This window comes from Bombus flavifrons, chromosome 16 (assembly GCF_040668555.2).
Source record: "Bombus flavifrons isolate JBK064 chromosome 16, iyBomFlav1_principal, whole genome shotgun sequence".
Classification (NCBI taxonomy): Eukaryota; Metazoa; Arthropoda; class Insecta; order Hymenoptera; family Apidae; genus Bombus; species Bombus flavifrons.
In genome coordinates, this window is record NC_138457.1 from 9,693,405 (window position 1) to 9,705,715 (window position 12,311).

Here is a 12,311-nt window from a genome sequence, read left to right on the forward strand (position 1 = left end):
CTAACACAGCCTGCACCACCTAACAATCCTCGGTAATCTACTTTCCAATCTATCGAGAAAATTACTCGACCAACACGGCCGAGATCCCATCGAAATAGTAATCTACGTAAAAATGAATTCGTTGAAAGTCAGACTCTCTCTCTCTCTCTCTCTCTCTCTCTTTCTCTCTCTTTCTCTTTGCATAGCGGAAACGTTTCAGCGAAACGGAGCCAGGTTCGCGATCATTTCCGGCGTCTATTCGGTGGCTGGTACTCGGGCGCGTATGAAGAATCGTATTTAAAATTCATTTCCCCTTAACGGCCGTTTAATCAGTTCGTACCCTCGCCGCCCCCATCCTTTGTCTTTGCCATTAAATTATGTTCTTTCTCTTCTCTCCACCCATGCAAAATGGGAAATGTGCAAGGTAGCCAGAGGGTTCTAACGGGGGAGGAGTCAAAGTGTTTCTTTGAGAGAAATAAATAAACCCGGCAATGGATTCAGAAGAGAGCTATCCATTTCACGGGGGATCGAGCCTCCCTTTCTAAATCACTTTTATCTCTAATTTCGAAATAATTTCGCCGGGCGCAACCATTGTCTGTGTTGCTCCAGGCGAACGGATCTTCCTCGGGGCTAGAAAAAGTTTTAATCCGTCGCTTCGTTCAATATGGCTTCTTCTGTACTTCCGGTTGCCCGGGAATAGAGGTTACGTCAGGTTAATCTGCGCTTTCTTCGTCGCCTTATATTGGATCGCGCCGAGATAACGGACCGTTTAAGTGGAGTTTGATGAACTGAAATATTACACCTTAAATGCATGGCGTTTTTGTATCGGTGTATTTTCCATACACTACCGCGTACAGCGTTTCACCTGTATTTTCATGGAGTTGGAATTTTATTAAATAAATGGCGTGTTCAGCGTGATGAGGGTGATGTTTTGTTGTTTTTTATAGTACTAGAATTTCAGTAAATAACGTGTACGCAGTGTTTCTGCATGTATTGGCAACAGGTTTTCCCGTTTATGTTAAAAATATTTCTTAACGAGACGTATTGTGGCAATTTCACAGCAATCGCAGACGCTTTTCCAAATAAAATATAGAAAATACGAAATGGATTTTTCAAGCTGTTTCTCTGTTGCACGTAAGACGACATTTTTTATATGCTTTTTTACGTTTGAAGAAATTACGCATTTAGAGATGAGAATAGAGAAGAAACATTAGCGTAGATGCAAAAATTAATTTTCAAATTTTAGTTATCTGATTCTTCGACGAAGATTCTAAACTTATTTTAAGCGTAACAAAGCTTGCAAAGGGCCTGTATATGCCATTTAATAAAGACAATCTCTTTAAATTATTATGTACATTACAAGGAATCTTTTTAAATTATCCACATTACAGCGAATATTTCTCTTTTCAAATTATCATTTTCGAGATGTTGAATTTGACTTTATGCTGCAATTTAACAAAATGTCGCGAAATATATCTGAAATGAGAATTTCATCCAAGGGAAATTTAACTCACCGCTTGTAGCACTGCACTCTAGTTTTCTCCAGATGTCGCGTCCTCCCTGAAATCACCGCATTTTACACTCAAACTGGTGAACTCTGCAACATAGAAGAATGTCCAATTAAAAACCTTTTGTTCTGACGATCTTAGCATTTTTCGAAATTTTTCATAAATTAAACGAATCTGTCGCAAGAGTATATCTTAGCGATAAAGATTTATCTACCGATAAGTATCGTAGTGTCTTTCCTGAATCGCTTTATAGTCTTGCCACGATCGTACCAGTATCGTAACAGGACATACGTAACGACGATAGCCAGAAAGTCTCAGGAATTTCGCAACGTAGGAAAATAATTTGACTAGTAAGCGAAAATCCAGCTCGTATCTCGCGTTTCGAACTCTGGTAAGTAGCTCCGACATCGGACCAGCACGTTTCGTCGTGTATGGCCGCTGTAGCGATATGTATCTACGTTTAAGTACTTTCAATTTCCGCTAAGGTACGCTAGGAATAAATATGCTTATCGACGTTCCTCGGTTATCCTCGTATTTTGTTAGAATGCACGATACTGTGCCACGATGTTTGGAAATTGTGTCGCGACAGGGAGCACAAAAATAATGGAGCAATAAATTTCTGGTTAAGAAGGATCATTTCTAAAAAGAACCACGAATGTCTGCCGCTATAAATGACTTTACAACTTAAATTCGAAATTCAATTAGAAACAGATTCGAGATTCAAATTAGAAACAGGTTTCTAACGATACAATTAAATAGAAAGCTAATTACAATGATCACGGGAATTCTCAATTACAACGAAGAACAAAATCGTTGCAGTTCGATTTATCCTTAATTTCCTCGTACAAACACGTGTTGCCAAAAATTGGAAAATATCCACATACTTTGAAACTGTACCGTACTCTCTGGGTGTCACGCGTCGTTCTATCAATAATCACTTGCTGGAAATACCAAGATTTGTTGAACTTGGCGTATATATTGTTTGCGATGATAGTATCATGTACAGCTGTTCGAGCAAGTATCAGGCGAAGCAGACCAAAATCTCAATACGAGTAGACACGTGCAAACAGACGATCGCAAAATCCTAGCTCGAGGATACGACGTTCTCGAGAAGACGGAAAGGTCTTGTGGACATTCGCACACAAGAGCCAGCAATCGACACATGTTCGCGAGAAACGGTGCACCGGCCGAGAGAACCATACACCTAGTCGATCCTTCGATGTAATATCTGCAGCCTGGTCTGCAAACAAACTTGCCTCTGTTTCTTCGCGCGAAACTCTTTCTTTCGGTTACCGTGTACTGTACACTTGTATGACAGAGCGTGCTTTAAATTTGATAAAATATCGACGAGAGAAGCTAAGGTAGGGAAGAGTTGCTTCGTTCAAGAGCGTAGACTGGGAAGTTGAAGTTGAAGTTAAGCTGAGTTGACTAAGTAGATTTTTGGAGAAGAATTGTTCGAGTGGATTGGTCAAACAATTCTAAATTCTAAATTATGTATGACAAATATAATTAGAAATTTATATTATACCATCGACCCAGAGCTGGCGAGCACAATCAGCTAACAAACAATTGAATTACCAATTACCTATTTAGCATCCACAATGGTGAAACAATCATCCGAATTTACGGGACTAGGAATACAAATTATATTTAATGAACAAATTTCGAGATAAATGAATATCATACGCGATAGAATAATTTTATACAGTTTCAGGACGAGTTGCAAAATAATATAAATTGACAATTGAATCCTTAACAAATTATTTCCCATTTTCTTTGTCGTTCGAAGCTACTAACAGTTTCAAAATAATGACGATTTTCAAAACCATCTCGCGTTCTTCGATAATATTAGAATTCGAAACGATTTCGCTCGCAGAGGCACTACGGTAAATTTTCTATTATTTATTGCTAAAGCTTTACGTCGTATTCGAATGAATTTGAAATATTTCACTGATAATTACGATTATCAACGAATGACAATAAATCGTGACACTACATCCACCGAAATTTTTCTCTCCTACGTAGCATATCCATTCCCTGCCAAATTAATTCGTCGTATTAGAAGCTTGCATAAACGCGTTGTAGCCCACTGAAAGCATAACGATGTAACGGGAAGCCATTTAATCTTTCGCGGTCAAATATGTTTCCCCTCGTTCCGCGTTCGTTGATCTACATTGATTTGAAATATTAAAACGTTTGTCGTCGGCGCGAAAGCGATGCTGTGGTCATCGTGAAATGTGACAACGCGCTATCAACGATCATTTAACGTTTCGTGATTCGATATATACATATATATATATATATATATATATATATATATATATATATATATATATATATATATACACTGGCCTTTCTTTTCACGTTTTCGTTTTACGATTCGAATTAATTGGAAATGTTGAAATAACGTTAGCTCTCGGTCCGGGGATTTTTAATGAACAACGTTTAATCGCGATTAAATGGGCATTGAAATTTGCTTATTCATAAAATTGCGAATATACGAAATTGGATGTCTAGGTTACCATTTTACAAATTGAGTCTAGCTTCAAATTTAAATTGCTTTTAAAGCGTATAGATTTGTCGTAAATTCTACAAAATTTCCAACTTACATACGAAAAATTAAAGTTAAATTCGGAAGCCTGAATTTGGCGAACGCTGCGAGATTAAATACGACACGTGTTAAAATTCGGGTTGGTCCTGGCCTACGATAGACTGTTCTCCTGTCCACTTTAAGTCTGGGTTAAACACTGTTAATCCTAGATTAGCGCAAGCTTAAGATGCGTTATGTCCAGATTAGATTTGCACTATGTTCGAATTAATCTATTCTCCGTTTAGTATAGACGTGAAATTAGATTATGTTGTGTTTAGATTATCGATGTGGCATATATGTGAATTAAATCTAAATTAATTCTCCACGTATGATTCAATTTAAACAAATTTTCCGTATAAGTACCATTTCGGTTTGCATACATAATATATAGAATAACTATATTATTTAATTGTCTATTTATTATTTACATCCCTATATTTTATCCCAAAGAACACAATAAGCAAGCTCAGCACCGTGAAACCAATTTCTACGAATTTTTGCTACATTCCGTATATTTTTCATCATCGCTGGCCTACAAAATAGCGGACAAAAACGATCTTCTTAAAGAAACTGGACACGCGGAGGGTGCACTTTCAGCAATTTTGTTTACGACAGAGAGATCCAACGAGTGTCTCGTGCGTGGAAATTACTGTTTGCCTATAGTTTATTCCAACACCGGCAAATAAAAGTATACGTAATGTCCGTTCGTAAAAGATTCATAGGGGGCGAGCGATTGGTCCCAAGGAACCCGTTGAGACAGAGAAACCGCCCTCGTAGGAGGCGATCATTTAAACGTAGAATGAAAGTGTGTGTAAAGCAAACCTGCCAACCGATCGACCTCATAAAAATCGATACGTGTTGCTAAAAATCACACGTTGTTATTTATGGCGTACAGTGAATCGCACTACCCAACTTACGAACAATATGATTGCTTCGATATTCTTTCTAAATTGTAGTAAAGCTAAAAGTACTTTTCAATTTCATAATTTTACGTCTTTCCCGGCATGAATTCTTCGAAATATTTTATGCGCGCTTCTAAAGTATCATACTTACTCGATTTCTTAGTGCTTGTAATAAATGAGACAGATTAAGTTGAATATTACAGTTAAAGACCGACATTTTTCTTTTTTTCTTCTCCAATGTCGCGTTATTAGAAAAAGACGACCTCTGCTGCTAATCAGAATTTTAAATTTTACAAGGGATTAAAGGGATTATATGCGGCAATTGAGATACGCAACCAAGAACAATATTTGTCTGAGTTCAGCAATTCGCTATTTGTTGGAAATATGTGTGAGAAATAATCCCCTTGCGATATCGAGAAACACAATCCGTCGACGATCAAAACGGTACGAGCATTCTAAAGGACTATAGTATTATTACTTTATTGCAGTGCCGGTTAGCTTTATCATTTTGCCGTTCCATTGTCACCAAACAATTCATCCGTAACGGTAATTAGTTCTTAGTTTCTCTGTTTGAATGGAAAACTGTAATCAATCGTGCTTTTGTTTCTTGCCAGCAAAGGAAAATCCGGTTATAAGGGGTTAACAATACGAACGCTGAAAATATTGCACATTTCGAAGGCTACTTCCGCTATGAAAGCGGGAATAAAAACACGAATAAACAGAAAATCTTGGTATATTTTCGAATCGTAACGAGCGCACAAGAAGCTTCTCTTTCTAAAAAAAAAAAAAAAGGTTTCTACTTCGATTTACAGAAACGTAGCATTTTCAATGAGCGTAATAATAAACTACACGCCGCTAAATATACCGAACACGTCGTACGTTTTTCATAAACTGCACGTTTCAAATAAATCACGCGATGCCAAATAAACCAGAAACGACCATTAAACCTAATATCTTATTTCACTTTCCCCGATAACTCAAAAGACTCGCTCAATGTGTTACCCTCATCAGCTCCTAAATCCAGTAACGTCATTCTGCTTGCGAAAAAGAGCGGAAAAAAAAGGAACTTCCAAACGTCAAATCGTAAATCTCCAACGATCTCCACCCCCCTAGCACTAATCTTGCCGAAAGTGTGAGCAGAACAAAGCATCGGGATCGCACATCGTTCCAGACCCGAGAGACCTAAATTCGTGGCTGAATCGAAAGAACCCGAAAGATCTCCGATTCAATTTCACCAATCACCAGTGACACACTGTCGCCTGTCTTGTCCACCATCCAGAGAACCTTAGAACCGAGTCCCCACGAGGTTAACCCTGAACGATGACCATCGAGCTTCGGACTATTCCTTGTTAGGCCAGAGATAGCTAACGCGCGGCAGTTGTAACGTTTGCTTGGCGTGGACAAAAAGATCGAGCCTGCAGGCATTTGGCAAACGAGGCCTGTGCGAGTCGCCACGCTGGCCACCGTGGCACACGATCCTTCCTGCAGTGAAATTGATGGCCAGGATAGAAGTTTAGTGGCCGTCTATATATCTCGAGCGAAGGAGCCAGGAAAAAGACTGAAATAGGGGCGCCAGAAGAGGTCGCGCCCTATAAGTCTGCAGGATTGTAATGTTGGTAACAGAGCTGTGGAAGATGTATGTGGAAGAGAGAAGGAAGAAGGGACACGCGAAGGTTCGATGAATTTCAAAGTATAGAAATTAATGATTTTGTTTCTGATTAATAATAAATGGATTAAACAAAAGACAATGGTTATCTAACATGAACTAATCGTAACAACGTATTATAATTAATTAACAACTCTCGTCAACACGGATTCAACTCTCTCTCAACAACGCTAACAACGCTATCTCGACAACGCGATCCGCACTCTCTGGCTTCTCAACTCATACTGCCGTTAATTCGTTTATGTCTCTTAGCAACCCTTTGTCTTTTGTCTTATATCTTTTGTTTAAGCCCGATCATACACACGCTCAGCAACCGCTTGTTTACAATTCGTACGACAGCCCCCCCCCCTTAGGCCCCTCGTCCACGATACCACACTACTAATGATTTTTCTATCAATAGTAAAATGAAAGTCTATCAAGACTTCTATCTATCAGCCACCGCGATATCCTTGAACATAATTTCACCGTACACCACACCATCCAATCGCTATATTCACGTAGAAAGAGCAGCTTTACAGAGATTGCGGTTACCAAGAAGATGATACCGCAATGTCCAGGAATATTTCAGTCCTTAGAAATTTCGACTTTAATAAAGTATTCTTTTCTATTAATAGAATATAAAGAATGTTGAAGTGGTCACCACTTATAAGAAAACTCTACATCTGGTCTTTTTAGTTTCTCAAGCACTGAAGCCATCGACAGCGCGTAGACAAAAGACTGCGACGAAGTCAGACCACAAACAGTAGACAAGCGACGTTGGTTTCGGCGTTTTTTTCAGTTATTGGGTAACACAGCTAGCGTGCAGATCTGGACCAGCTCAAATTGTATTCTTACTTATAATTACATTTATATTTAAATATATTTTCTGCCTTACAATTTATCCACTAGTTTTTCTCTACATCTAAGGTTATACATCGAATAACCTCAACAAAGAAGATCATCGAAATCGTAATATCCTCGAACATAAACGTGGCTAAAATATCACGCTCTTCGGCAATTGCATAGCAATGTCATGGTCAACAACCTATCAAGAACGCCATGAGTTGTAAACAGCTTAAAAAATTTTACTCTTCAATTTGCAACCTTTGAGAACTCTAATCCTAAGTAAAAACATGGAAGCATTCTTTTCTACCGATAACATGGAAAAGAATTATTGAAAATCACCGAGACCACAATATCCCTGAACATAATATCACCATACAGCGTCAGACATGTTCGTCCTTTCTGCAGCGATCCGCAACCACCATAACCGATAGGTACGCGGTCCGAGGCTATTGAATAACATTCGCAAGGCATCGTGGAACGCACTGGGAATTACCCATGTGTATTCACCGGATGGCTGGTACTCCGTGTTCACGTCTGTCCACACTGGTTCTCGAGACGTCGGCCGCTTTCAAGGGCGATTTCATGCGACGGCGATTTAAGATCTCCCTCTAGTGGACGATCTCGCGTTCCTCCTTTTGCTCACGAACGCGAACACCCATAGAGATTCGGGATTACCGCGAACAGGAGAGCGGTCTGGGTTTTTCTCGATGACCGAGCATCGACCACGACTTTCCTCCCCATTTCGTCCTCCCTTTTACCTCTTCTTACGCGTACACTACCTTTCAAAAGTATCTGGATACTCACTCACGTTTAAGAAAATGTAATTTTCTTGTTAATGATTATTTGCTCGTTTAACAGTTATACGAACATGCTATGAAACACGATACTGTACAGTCTGTGAAACAGTTTTGTTCGATTCGAAGGGAAAGCAAAATTAAAGGTAGAAAAGATTTATGGTTGTCTTACGACTCTGTCGATTATTTTCGAACCACCGTCATGTTTTTCATGGTTTATACAATTGCAAATTTTTTATAGTTGAAGTATACGAATGATGGGAAGGTAATACTTGCGGCTGTGATTTTGAGGTTAGAATTCAAAGATGTTTCGTAATTCTTTCTTACATACTAATAATTAAAGAACAAAGTCTGAGCTGCAATTTTTATTGTTCGTTTTCGTTCTATTTTGCTTCGTAGAAACGTCTCGCTGTGAAATATCCTTTATATCGTTAGCTGTTAGGTTAGACATAGAAACGACAACGAAACGAACTGCAACACCCGCCGCAATTACCGTACCTAACCTCGAATAAATCAAATCCAAGCCTTCCCAAGTTCACGAATAAATCCTAACCTAATTTTCACACAGCGTACACCAAGAACAAAACTAACAGACCAGCTTTCACATACTCCGTAGATTCACTGCTCTCATAAATTCCATTCAACGAACGAGGTAGAGAAGAAAAAAAGGAAAAGCAAAGCAAAGACCCTCTAGTCAGCAATCTGGTATTCAAATATATCATAAATTTCAGCTATTTACAAAGAGGAAACAGTATCCACTGCACGATAGATTAACAGTTCCCATTTCACGTGTATTTATAGTGGCTCACAAACTATTTAGCTTAAAGAAACGTAAAACTTATAGAAACATTTAACGAATCTATCGTGTCTGATAGAAAACCACTGAAAATTTCCTTTGTAATTTATGCCGCCCTTTTCACGAATATATGTACAGCGATACACCGTTTGTTTTCTGAACGATTGGACATTGATTATCCATTCAATCGCCGAATCTACCAAATTCATAAAAAGCGAAGTTAATCGCTTTAATTTCTGAAAAGCTTGATTTGATTGACGATATAAATTATTTAAATGAGATATATACTTTGACGATTATCTATTAGAATTGCAAGAGCTTGAAAATTGGATGGAAAAAGGTTTCCAGGAGATAAATAACGATCCGATAGCGACGCTTAATCGCACAACTCGTTTCCCGCTTTTATCCTTCATAATTTCGTTTTCGGCGAATAAAAAAAGCATTCGCCACCATTTTACGGATACTTCAACCACGACGAAACGTCATAATTATGCCCATTACCGGAGTATTCGTAGGATGGTCGAGCGGACGCGTTAAACGAATCGAAATTATTTTATTTTAAACAAATATTTCGGCTCATTAAGCGCCGCGATATATTTTACATAATGTCATTATACGTCAGACCACGGCAAAACGTTCTCGTGGCGAGTTTATTTCCGTGCAAACAAGTCATCGCTAATTCTCCCGGCGACCATGCAGCCCGATTTCCCATAAGAATTACACGTGAAATATATTAATGCGCGTCGCGACACGCGTTACCCAGTTAATGAATACGTATCGTCCACATTTTCCAGATAGACTGATGAATCCGCTAAGTACGTGAAAACAGGACTATTGATAGCTGTCCTTGGTTGAAAAATTTCCCTCGTTTCTACGCGTTCGAGGTTATGGCGATATAGCGACTCGTAAATGTGTCGGAACATTTATTAAAGAAATGCGAGAAATTTTGTTAATGTTTGCATTTGCAGAAACTTTTTGAAATTTCGTTAGCGATTTAACGAATAAACAGAGAATTTTTCATACGTTAAAAAGAAATTTTCGATTTATAAATTTAGCAGTTATATAAAATTGAAAGGTACGAAAATGAATGGAACGAACATAACACGGAGAAATGGATAAAATTTCGAACTGCAGAAAAATGAGTAATTAAGAAGAATACGATCTGTATTTTACGGGAGCATCAAAAAGCGTCCGTTTAAAAAAATCATGTCGCACGAAATGCACACAGTAGTGATTAAATAACTCAATGTCGTCGGCGGCCAAATAAATGGAATTTGATTAAATTTTCCACAGAGTACCGATAGGATCTTCCGTATCGAATTTTCATATTTTCTTTAATTGAAAGCCGCGTTGGTGTGCCATTTAAAATTCATATCGGTCTGCTCGAAATACCGCGTTTTATAACCTCTCCAATGGCAATCTAATTATTATAGAAGCGTCAAAAGTCAGGAAAAACGAGCAGCGATATCAACAATCCAAAATAAAGCGACATTTGCATAAAACGATCGATCGGTTAGATGCAAACGGTAAAAGTAGCAAACATTTCCGACTAGGTAGGTCTTTCGCTTTAATAGACTTTTCACCGTGTTATACAGACATATAGCGATGTTTGTGTATTATACTATTCGCTATTACCTAGCAATAATACTTGAGACGTAACGTTGGATGTCGCTTTTCGAGTATAAAGTGCGAATACGAAGCGAAATATTTATGCGGTGCGAAATGTTTACACGTGACCGTGGCTCACATAACGAGATCGTTCGGCACCGATGCAATCGAAACGGTTGACTGCTTTAAAACCAGCGATCCTCCAGAGTCCTGACTAGACAGCCCCTTTCGTTAGACGATGCATTAGGTGTGCCTGTCCTCGCGGCCCTACCAGATATTCCTGCGCTTCCGATCTCCGTGGCTTCCGTGCGATCGTAAATCCTTCGACCGCGGCCGAAAGACGCCGTGTACGTCGACACGTAGACCCCGTTGCTCGAGGTACGACCCTCCAGCGTCCGGTTTATCTTGGAAATGTCCGCAGGCTGCCGGAAAGACTCGTAACCCCGGCATTGCGTTACGTCGAAGAAGATAAAAGGTTCTTGACGGTAAGTCGCGCGGAACGTGCCGCTGTAAAGAGGTTAGCTTTTATGGACGGCGAATGGTCGGTCTTTAACTCGTTTCGAAACGCTAGAGTACGAGGGCAGAGTAGTCTGATGGAGTAAGGGATGAAGACGTAGAGTATGGAGTGGAAGAATTTCGATTTATTTTCGACTTGGTTCTAGAGTGATGTTTATTCGAGTTTTACGTTGGTGTCTAGTTGAAGACATTTTTAGGTTATGGTGGTACGAGTTTGCTTTATTTTTCACTTGATTTTAGTAGTAGTAGTTCGCGTAGCGGTACGTGGAATCGAATTATTGGCAATCTCATTTATTCTTCGATTCAAAATTCCATTTCCCTTTGGATCGTGAAAATTCGACCGGGCCAATCTGGTTTTTGTTCTGGCTATGGGAAGAATATAAATTGGAAATCTTTCTCGCGTAGTCTGTAGTTTTTACAACTTATGCACCGATTCTAACGTTTTCCACATATAACGTACAGTTAGTAATACGCTAATGGTCAGAAGTTTGAAATCGCTGTGTCCTTGGCAAAGTTCAACAATTTAAAGATCTTAAAAATTTAAAAGATCATCTCGGAATCCTGTTCCCTCGGAAAGATCATAAAATACATTATAATGTGAGGAAAATTGTCATTCATATTTCTAGAATTAATCTCGAACTGTTCGAAGGGTTTCCAAATTATAATCCTAAATTTTCTCTAAAGGACCAAACGTTGAACGTAACGATAGAAACGAAACGAAGAATTTTTTCGCTCAATTTGTCGTAAATTGCTTCGTGAATATCAATTTCTGGTATTTTTCATGCTTATACGAGATTTCAGAGGATATTCGAGAGAGATTGATGTGTTGTAAATCCACAACGTGACCCAATTGCACGCTTTGGGTCAGTTTTGCATAGTGGAAGCTATAGGTCACTCGATAAGCAAACACTGACGAAACTTGCACGTTACGGGACATTTTAGGTACCGTGCCATCGATCATGTTGCCGCCTTCCCCATGGGACATTGTAGATTATAGATAATCCACGTATATTATAGTTAGATGGCCCACCTGAAACTTTGGAAAATATTTCTATCGTTGGAAACTAGGCCTAACTTGCACCAAACTTAGATCTCTCTTCCTACATACAATACCAAACTTCAATAAC

At 38.9% G+C, this 12,311-nt stretch overlaps 1 protein-coding gene across 8 annotated transcripts in view; it reads right to left on the reverse strand.

Annotated features, from left to right (window-relative positions):
• The window catches only part of LOC138188465 (uncharacterized), a 377,221-nt gene that overhangs the window by 193,390 nt on the left and 171,520 nt on the right, over positions 1-12,311 (reverse strand). For all 8 annotated transcript variants that reach the window (XM_069130262.1, XM_069130259.1, XM_069130256.1 and 5 more), the window contains one exon: positions 1,494-1,576. The gene's annotated coding sequence lies outside the window, so the exon portion shown is untranslated. The remainder of the gene's footprint in view (positions 1-1,493; positions 1,577-12,311) is intronic.